The following is an 8,594-nucleotide window of genomic DNA, read 5'->3' as shown; positions in this document are numbered from 1 at the left end:
CCCCACAAAACCTCCTATCCAGTCCTCAGAGAGAGTAAGGCCTCCCACGGAGAGTCAAGGAAGTCTGCCATATCAAGGTGTGGCAGGACCAAGGTCCTCTCTGCTGCATCAAGGCTGAGCAAGGCATCCCTCCATGGGGAATGGGCTCCAAAGGGCCAGTTCATGCACGAAGGATAAATCCTGGTCCCACTGCCAGTGGCCACCAAAAGTGCCCAAGTCACACAACTGTCGCCCACATTCAGAGGGCCTAGTTCGGTCCCATGCAGGTTGCCCAGCTGTCAGTCCAGAGTCAGTGAGCTCCCATTAGCTCAGGTCTCTGAGGGTTTCCCCATCAGGATCTTGTCCCCTTTGCTCATATAATCTCTCCTCCTTTGCTTCAACTGGACTCCGGGAGCTCCGGCCAGTGCTTAGCTGTGCATCTCTGTATCTGCTTCCATAGTACTTGACGAAGGTTCTATGATGACAATTAAGGTAGTCATCAATCTGATTAGAGGGGAAGGCCAGTTGAGGCACCCCCTCCACTATTGCTTGGAGTATTAGCTGGGGTCATCCTTGTGGATTCCTGGCAGTTTCCCTTCTACGAGGTTTCTTCCTTACCCCATAATGGCTCTCTCGATCAAGGTATCTCTTCCATTTCTCTGCATCCCTGTCCTCCCCCAAATCCACCACATAATTCCCTCATGTTCTCTTCTCACCTTCCCTTACCACCCCTCCTCGCAGGTTGGCAATTCACTCAGGATTCTTATGTATTTCCCCTCTCACGAGGATACATGTATACCTGTCTCTCATAAGGTTCTCCTTGAAACCTAGTATCTCTGGGGCTGTGGATTGTAGCTTGGTTATCCTTTGCTTTGCTTGACTGTCATTTTCAACAGTACAAAGCATCCTTATCCAGGGGATTATACCTCTGGAAATTCATTGCTAGTGGCTTTCTGAACTTTGATATATATATATACATATACTGTTAGCATTAGTCTTTGGTATTATTTGAGACTGCTTTCCCCTCCCATCTGTTTAATGTCACTCTAACTATATGAATGTAATGAAAACTCAGGAACAAAAATACTAGGATACTACACTATCCTATACCCACACCTGACATCTATCACAATTACACTACATGTGTTCTGGTGTGGAGCTCAGACTCCCAGACCTGTAGTCATGATCCACGGATCATACATCATGAGCGGTCATCATGGATACAACACTGCCTTTTCCTCTCTCTCACACTTTCTATATTTACACTACCTAACCATTAGTGGCACTTGTAGTAGTCATATAACAATTCACAAAATCTGCATGTTTGAAATTATGCAACAGATTTTGTGCCACCCTGATTCTGCCTTTCTACTTAATTTGGGAAATCCTCAACCCTGTGCTCCTGGTCATGTCTAATTGAGCACACAGTCATAGTTGGCCTAACGGGAGCCTATGCATGCCTTGACCAAGACCACCTAACTGTGTGATCAAGGGCACCCAAAGCAAAACAAGAACTTTGACTCCACTTACATCAGTTCCCTTGATCCTTACACATGGGGATAGGCCAACCATGGACCTCCCAGCCGGGAAACAAGGTGTCAATCATCATCCTTCCAGGAAGTACAAAGGAAGAAGGATCATGAAAAGATTAATATTTATCAAAAGATTTCTACATTTCTCCTTTCAATATTTGTTATTTAGGATTTACATTGTTGTGATAAGAAATCAAGTGAGATTTAAAATTAAGGTCTTGACCTCAGTGGGGCTAAATCCATGAATTATGCTTCATGTGTGAACTTTGATAAAGTTTATATACATGTTTATACTAGTACTTCTTAATAGACTTCCAGAGTTTCCACATGTAGTAGGAGCATTTCTGGTAAAATATTTGTTTACCAGTTGATCTATAAAATGTTACACTGATCCACTAATAATCAAGAAAGTGCTTAATTATAATGTCAGTATGGGCTCCACATGCCTAATGTTCATTCCCTGGTTAACAGGGGCACATAGGATGTATGATGATGAGAACCTCAGACACCCAGAATTGTAGTCATCGTCCGTGACTTATACTGCCACCCCAGACTTGGTCATCATCGGTCCATAGTCGCCTTCCTCTGCCCTAGCAATGTGTGTATGTTTGTTGTTTAACACATTAATTCATTAATAATAAATGTGCCTCTGATGTTATTTGTTCTTCAGGAGAACCAAATACCTTGTTCAGACACATTCGATAGTCTATAACAACATAGAGCATCCCATGAGCAATACAATATAATAATTTGAATGTTACTCACATAGCTTTGGGTCTTCATGTAAACACCGAGAGGAAGTGTAGAGATTTGGGGTGTGGCCCAGTGTTTAAAGCAGACTGGCGCCATTCCTTCTGAGGGATGAGCACTGTGGATGAAAATTTCATGACTTAACTAGTGTAAGCTTTGTGAAACTTTTGCTGTAAACGATTGCCACTCTGTGTTAATAGCTATGTATATTCACTTAGTAAAGTGTAAGTCTGAGTCTGGTTCACTCCAACGTGGAATGATTTTTTCAACATTTTTGTAATAAAGATTTAGGAAATTCATAATGTCAATCTTTCAACCCTTTAAGTATTAAAGCAGAGACCCAAAATGGCCCTTGCAGCCAGCAGCTAGGAGCACAGATTTCAGGAAGTAGGACTCAGAGTGACAAGCACCAACTCCCTGATTACCTGAGCATTACAAGTGTTTGTGTGTCCAGACTATGGAATGCATACCAGTACAAAGACAGTAATATTAAAAGAATGGATACATACAGAGGCTAAGTCCATACTCAGATTTTTTTAGCCAAGTCGGGCTCAAATAACATTCATTGGGACTAACCTCGTGTTCGCTGTACCCAAAGCTCACTGGCAAAGCCAGTGAGTCACTAACAGTGTGAGAAGTATTACCTTTGCTACAACTGTACACCAGATAAAACCTCAACAACCAAGACTGTCTGTCTTAACAACTGTCTTAACAACCAAGTGTCTGTCTAGCTACACATCCCCACGGCAGGGAGAATGAACTCTTCTGCGTGAAACTAGGTAGAAGGCAAGTAGATCCTGACTCAGTCTCCACAGCTGTCTGCCTAATGTAAATATGCAAGGAGCCATCTGGATGGATATGGTATTCTTTGTTATTCCAGAATCTTTAAGGAGACAGCACAGAAACAGTCTAAATCTATAGTGTGTCCAATTAAATAAATAAATACAATCACCATTGTAAAAACTGAGTGGTTAAATTTATTTTTCTATGCTACAGACTCATATGGTACTGGATTAACGATCTACCTGTTCTACAACAGAAGGGCATCACTATCCTCCAGTTTGGCATCATTACCTGAAGAAATAATAATAATACGCCTTTTCTATATTTATGATAGTGCCCTTATAGGGCTGATTCAAAAGAAAAACAACACTGTTATTGTCAGAGTATGTTATGTGGATGATAGATAGAAACATACATAGATATTTGATGGATGGATGGATGGATGGATAGATAGATAGTAAATTATAGATAGATAGATAGATCCATAGATAGATCCATAGATAGATCCATAGATAGATAGATAGATAGATAGATAGATAGATAGATAGATAGGTAGATAGAGATGGGTAGATAGACAGATATATACAGACAGGCAGCCAAGATAGAAAGATAGACACAAGCTGTCAAAAATATCATTCAGTATGCTTTAGAGCTATTGGTTGATTCAGTGTGTCATCAGAGTTATTTTGATCTTAATGATATTAAGAAACTGAGTCCAGGAGTTTTTGCATTTGTCATCAACTGGATGTGCCATTCTTGAGGAATTTGTAATTCATGTAAGAATAAGGAGAAGCAGTCAGAGTTACAGAAGCACATGAACTGTACTTACATGGTCACTGTGCTCCCAAGACCCTAGGCTAGTCATGGACATCGTGATCCAGATGGAAGGGTAACTCGTCTTGGGAATATCCAGAGAGATGAAAAGAAGAATGGATTATTAATACATTCAAGTTCTATACAATGATCCTGTGTTGTTTCTTCTTTATTTAACTCATCAAAGAATATAAAATTATGAAACCTTCTTCATTCAAAAATACACAAGGAGACCGGGTTCTAAACCTAACAAGAATATTGACCACCAGTTTAAACAGTACACTGCATCCTTAGCCAAGGGATTATACCTCTGGAAATTCATTACGTGTGGGTTTCTGTACTTTGGGATATGTGTACTTGGTATTAAACTATCATAGTAGATTCATACAAATTTAAATGTTTGTTACCCTGTGTGTATGTTTCTACTCTTGTTTAAAGGCTTTTTGTATGCTGATAAAAATTTAAGGTTATTTTTGTGAAAACATATGGAAGGTATGTTTCCATTTATGTTTGAGGTGTTGTGCTTATTCAGTTCACTTGGAAATATAGGGTGAAGTTCTAGTTTTTGAAACTGATTACTTTAAATTATGTGGGATAATCAGGAAACATAGGTTAGTGGTTAGTCATTTATAACAATCAAATTTGTAGATATGTTAGATATGCTTTGCAGATCATACAGAGAGATATTCTAGTTAAATTGAGAGTCTTCAAAACTTTCAAAGACTTAGAGAATATGGCATTAAAATATTTTGTTAACATAAAGTTACTCATGACCTTGAGTCACATCTATTCCTGGCAGCGCCCATTGGCTTCAGAGATGAGGAGCACAGAACAAACTCGTTATGGGGTTTACTTCCATCGAGGCCAGGTTTCTTTGTGGCCACTAGACAGAGAAACTGCTCTTGTCTTTGGCTGCTGACATTGTGCTGTGCAGATTTGACATGCAGGACACACAGCAAAAAGATTGTTGACCTTTGCCAATACAAGGCAGGGCAGTCATTCAGAATACCTGCTTCACAAAAGAGTCTGCCAGATATTCTATAGGACACAGAGCAGAGTGACTCACTAACTCAAAACAAGGTAAGACAGGCCTTTAAATTTCTTGCTTCATAGAAAAGGCTGCCAGATACCATGGACCTGTACATTGAAGATGGATGCCCCAAGATTGTAGCGAAACTTTGGTGACTGTCTAGGCATGCCCCTGATATGTCTCTGACATGTCTGGAGGTTTGGAAGTTGTTGACAATGCACATTTTGTTTATGCCAATATATTACATCTCTAGGGATCTTTGGTGGAATTGAAGGCTAGATGGTTATCGTTGCAGTTTTTCTTAGTTTTCCTAGAGAGTAACTTATCTGTAAAACTATGGATTCAGGAAGATAAGATAGATAAATCATTGTTTTCTTTGAATAGGCTAACTACAAACCTACAGAATATAGTCAATGGAATCCCTCATAGATACTAATTTTGTTGTATGTACTTTTATTATGTTAAAGTGAAAACCTTTATTTTTATTACACCATAATGGAAAATGTTGTAGAGCATTATTTTGCTTAAGGTGTGCTACTTTTGTTTATGTGGTCTTTGTTTAACTGTGTGAAGCTGTGATTTTGTGCCTGTCTATAACACCTGATGGTCGAATAAACAACGGAATTGCCAATAGCAAGGCATAAGAATGCATAGGCAGAGTTGGGGGAGGGGGAGAGGGTAATAATAGAAGGAGAAATCTGGGAGAGGTAGAAAGCAGGAGCCAGAGAAGGAGGAGGACATCAGGGGCCAGCCACCCAGCTACATATCAAGACATGAAGTAAGAATAAGACTTACAGAACTAAGAGAACATGAAAAGTCCAGAGGCAAAAGGAAGATGGGATCATTTAAAGTTAAGGAACTCTGGCACGAAATAAGCCAAGCTAAGGCCAGATATTTATAATTTGTAAATTATGCCTCCATGTGTGGTTTATGGCCCGAGAAAAGACTAAAACAAAAGACAACACTTCACTAAGAGAGGAGTGTCTCATCAAAACCACGCATAGCAAAACAAAAATCTTGACTCCACTTACATCAGTTCCCTTGATCTTTACACATGAGGACTGGGCAACCATGGACCTCCCAGCCAGGAAGCAAGGTGTCAGTCATCATCCATCCAGGAATTACACAGCAGAGAAGATAATAAAAAGATTGATAGTTTTCATATGATTTCTACATTTCTCCTATCACTATTTGTTACTTAGGACTCACATTGTTATGATAGTGTCTTAAGAAATCAAGTGAGATATAAAATTAAGGTCTTGACCCTCAGTGGGGCTTAACCCATTAATTTTACTTCGTATGTGACCTTGGATGAAGTTTATATACATCTTTAAGCTAATGAATCTTTAAGAGATTTCTATAGTATCTACAAGTAGTCATAGTAGCATTTGCAGTAAAATATTTATCTACTCGTTGATCAATGCCACAAATTCATTTTCATTTGTATTTGTGTGAATATGTACATCATGTCATTGATCCACTAAGAAAATTCAAGAAAGTGCATGCTTCTAATGAACAGTATGTGCTCCACAAGCCAATTTGTTTTTCCTGGCTAACAGGAGCAAATGAGATGTGTTATGATGAGAACCTCAGACACCCATAATTGTAGTCATCGTCCGTGACTTATATCACCGCAGGGGAATTGTCATCATTGGTCCATACTAGCCTTCCTCTTCTCTAGTAATATGTGCATGTGTGTTATTTAACACAGAAATTCATTAAAACAAGACAATAATTTTGAAGATTACTCACACAGGTTTTTGGACTTCACGTAAGCACTGAGAATAAGTGTAGAGATTATGGGTGTGGCCCAGTGTTTAAAGCAGACTGAAGCTATTCCTTCAGTGGGACGAGCGCTGTGGATGATGAAAATTTAATAATTTAACTATGTAAGTTTGTAAAACTCTTTCTGTAGATGTCTGTGAATCTGTGGTAATAGCTATTTACTTTCACTTAAAAAAGTTTAAGTCTTTGGGTTTGGTTCATTTTAATGTGTAATGATTTTTGCAACATTTTAATACTAAAGATTTAAGAATTTCATGATGTCAGCCTTTCCTCCCTTAAGTATTAAAGCAAAGACCCACAATAAACCATGAAGCCAGCAGCTATGAGAAAAGATTGAAGGATAGAGATGTCAGAGATCAACATCTATCCTATGATTAACTAAGCATATTACAGGTATGTGTGTGTCTATCTGAGTCCAGTGTGTCTCCCAGTACAAAGATAGAAATATTCAATGAGTGGAGAGATGGGAAGGCTCAGTCTATACACAGAGTTTTATAGCCAAGCCCAGCTCAACAAACATTGATTGGGACTAAACTCATGTTTGCTGTATACTAAACCCACTGGTAAAGCCAATACGTCACAGAGAGTGTGAGAAGTGTTAACTTTCCTACAACGGACCACCAGTCAAAACCATAAGAACCAAGAATGGTCTGTGTGTCTGTCTAGCTAAACATCCCCTGCTCGACAGGGAGAACTAAATCTTCTCAGTGAACCTAGGTAGAAGGCACATAGATTCTGACTCAGTCTCCGCAGCTGTCTGTCAAATGTAAATATGCAAGGAGCTATCAGGATGCATGCGGGATTCTTTATCCCTGAAACTTCAAGGAGACAACACAGAGACGGTATAATACTATAGTGCGTTTAAATAAGTAAATAACACTATTAATGTCAGATTATATCATATAGGTGACAGGAGAGTGAGAGAGACACAGGGAGAAAGAGGTAGATCAATAGAGAGATCGATAGATCCATCGACCAATTGACAGATACATAGATAGATCGATAGGAAGGTAAGTAGCTAGGTAGATAAGAAGGTAGTTAGATAGGCATATAGATGAGTTAATATGCACAGATATATACAAGCTATCAGATTATGTTATTATGAATGCCCTAGAACAATTCTTTGATTCACTGTGTCATCGGATTTATTTCCATCTTAATGATATAAAGAAACTGTGTCCACAATACTTTGTATCTGTCATGAACCAGATTTGTTATTCTTGAGTAATTTCTAGTTCATTTAAGAATAAGGAGAAGAACATGAACTGTACCTACATGGTCAGCGTGCGCCCAAGATCCCAGGCTAGCTGTAGACATCATCATCCAGACGGAAGGGCAACTCAGGAATATCCAGAGAGATGAAAAGAAGAATGGATTATAAACAAAATCATGTTCTGTACAATGACCCTTGCCTTGTGTCTCTTTTATTTCACTCATCTAAAAATTTAAAACTAAGATACATTCTTCTTGATACAGTACACAGGAGACCCGGATCTAACCTTCACTAGAATTTTGACAACCATTTTATCTATTTATTTTTATTTTTTTAATTTAAAAGGGTTTTTTTGTTTACTTTTGATACCAACCACAATTCCCTCTCCCCACTCTGCTCCCACCCACCCTCCATCTCTCCCCCACAAAACCTCCTATCCAGTCCTCAGAGAGAGTAAGGCCTCCCACGGAGAGTCAAGGAAGTCTGCCATATCAAGGTGTGGCAGGACCAAGGTCCTCTCTGCTGCATCAAGGCTGAGCAAGGCATCCCTCCATGGGGAATGGGCTCCAAAGGGCCAGTTCATGCACGAAGGATAAATCCTGGTCCCACTGCCAGTGGCCACCAAAAGTGCCCAAGTCACACAACTGTCGCCCACATTCAGAGGGCCTAGTTCGGTCCCATGCAGGTTGCCCAATCTCTCCCTCCTTAG

At 39.5% G+C, this 8,594-nt stretch overlaps 1 long non-coding RNA gene, 1 other non-coding gene and 2 pseudogenes across 8 annotated transcripts in view; all 4 read right to left on the bottom strand.

Annotated features, from left to right (window-relative positions):
- Positions 1 to 369: 369 nt before the first annotated feature.
- The window catches only part of LOC118595348, a 57,962-nt gene continuing 49,737 nt past the window's right edge, over positions 370 to 8,594 (bottom strand). For 5 of the 7 annotated variants that reach the window (XR_004946511.1, XR_004946515.1, XR_004946512.1 and 2 more), the window contains 5 exons: positions 5,919 to 6,743; positions 3,874 to 3,942; positions 2,277 to 2,379; positions 1,510 to 1,589; positions 370 to 454 (listed from right to left, as the gene is read on the bottom strand). This is a non-coding gene — a long non-coding RNA (uncharacterized LOC118595348). Of the gene's footprint in view, positions 455 to 1,509; positions 1,590 to 2,276; positions 2,380 to 3,873; positions 3,943 to 5,918; positions 6,744 to 7,943; positions 8,248 to 8,594 lie in introns of those variants that run through there. The other 2 variants (XR_004946517.1, XR_004946514.1) reach the window with 2 other exon arrangements.
- Positions 1,133 to 1,204, bottom strand: LOC118595917. Its single transcript, XR_004946606.1, has one exon. It is a non-coding gene; the product is annotated as a small nucleolar RNA SNORD113/SNORD114 family (small nucleolar RNA).
- LOC118595912 lies at positions 2,006 to 2,083 on the bottom strand (annotated as a pseudogene).
- On the bottom strand, positions 6,470 to 6,546 carry LOC118595916 (annotated as a pseudogene).

The sequence above is a fragment of the Onychomys torridus genome, chromosome 14 (assembly GCF_903995425.1).
Source record: "Onychomys torridus chromosome 14, mOncTor1.1, whole genome shotgun sequence".
Taxonomy (NCBI): domain Eukaryota; kingdom Metazoa; phylum Chordata; class Mammalia; order Rodentia; family Cricetidae; genus Onychomys; species Onychomys torridus.
Note: the sequence above shows the minus strand (reverse complement) of the source record. Positions and strands in the feature narration are given on the sequence as shown.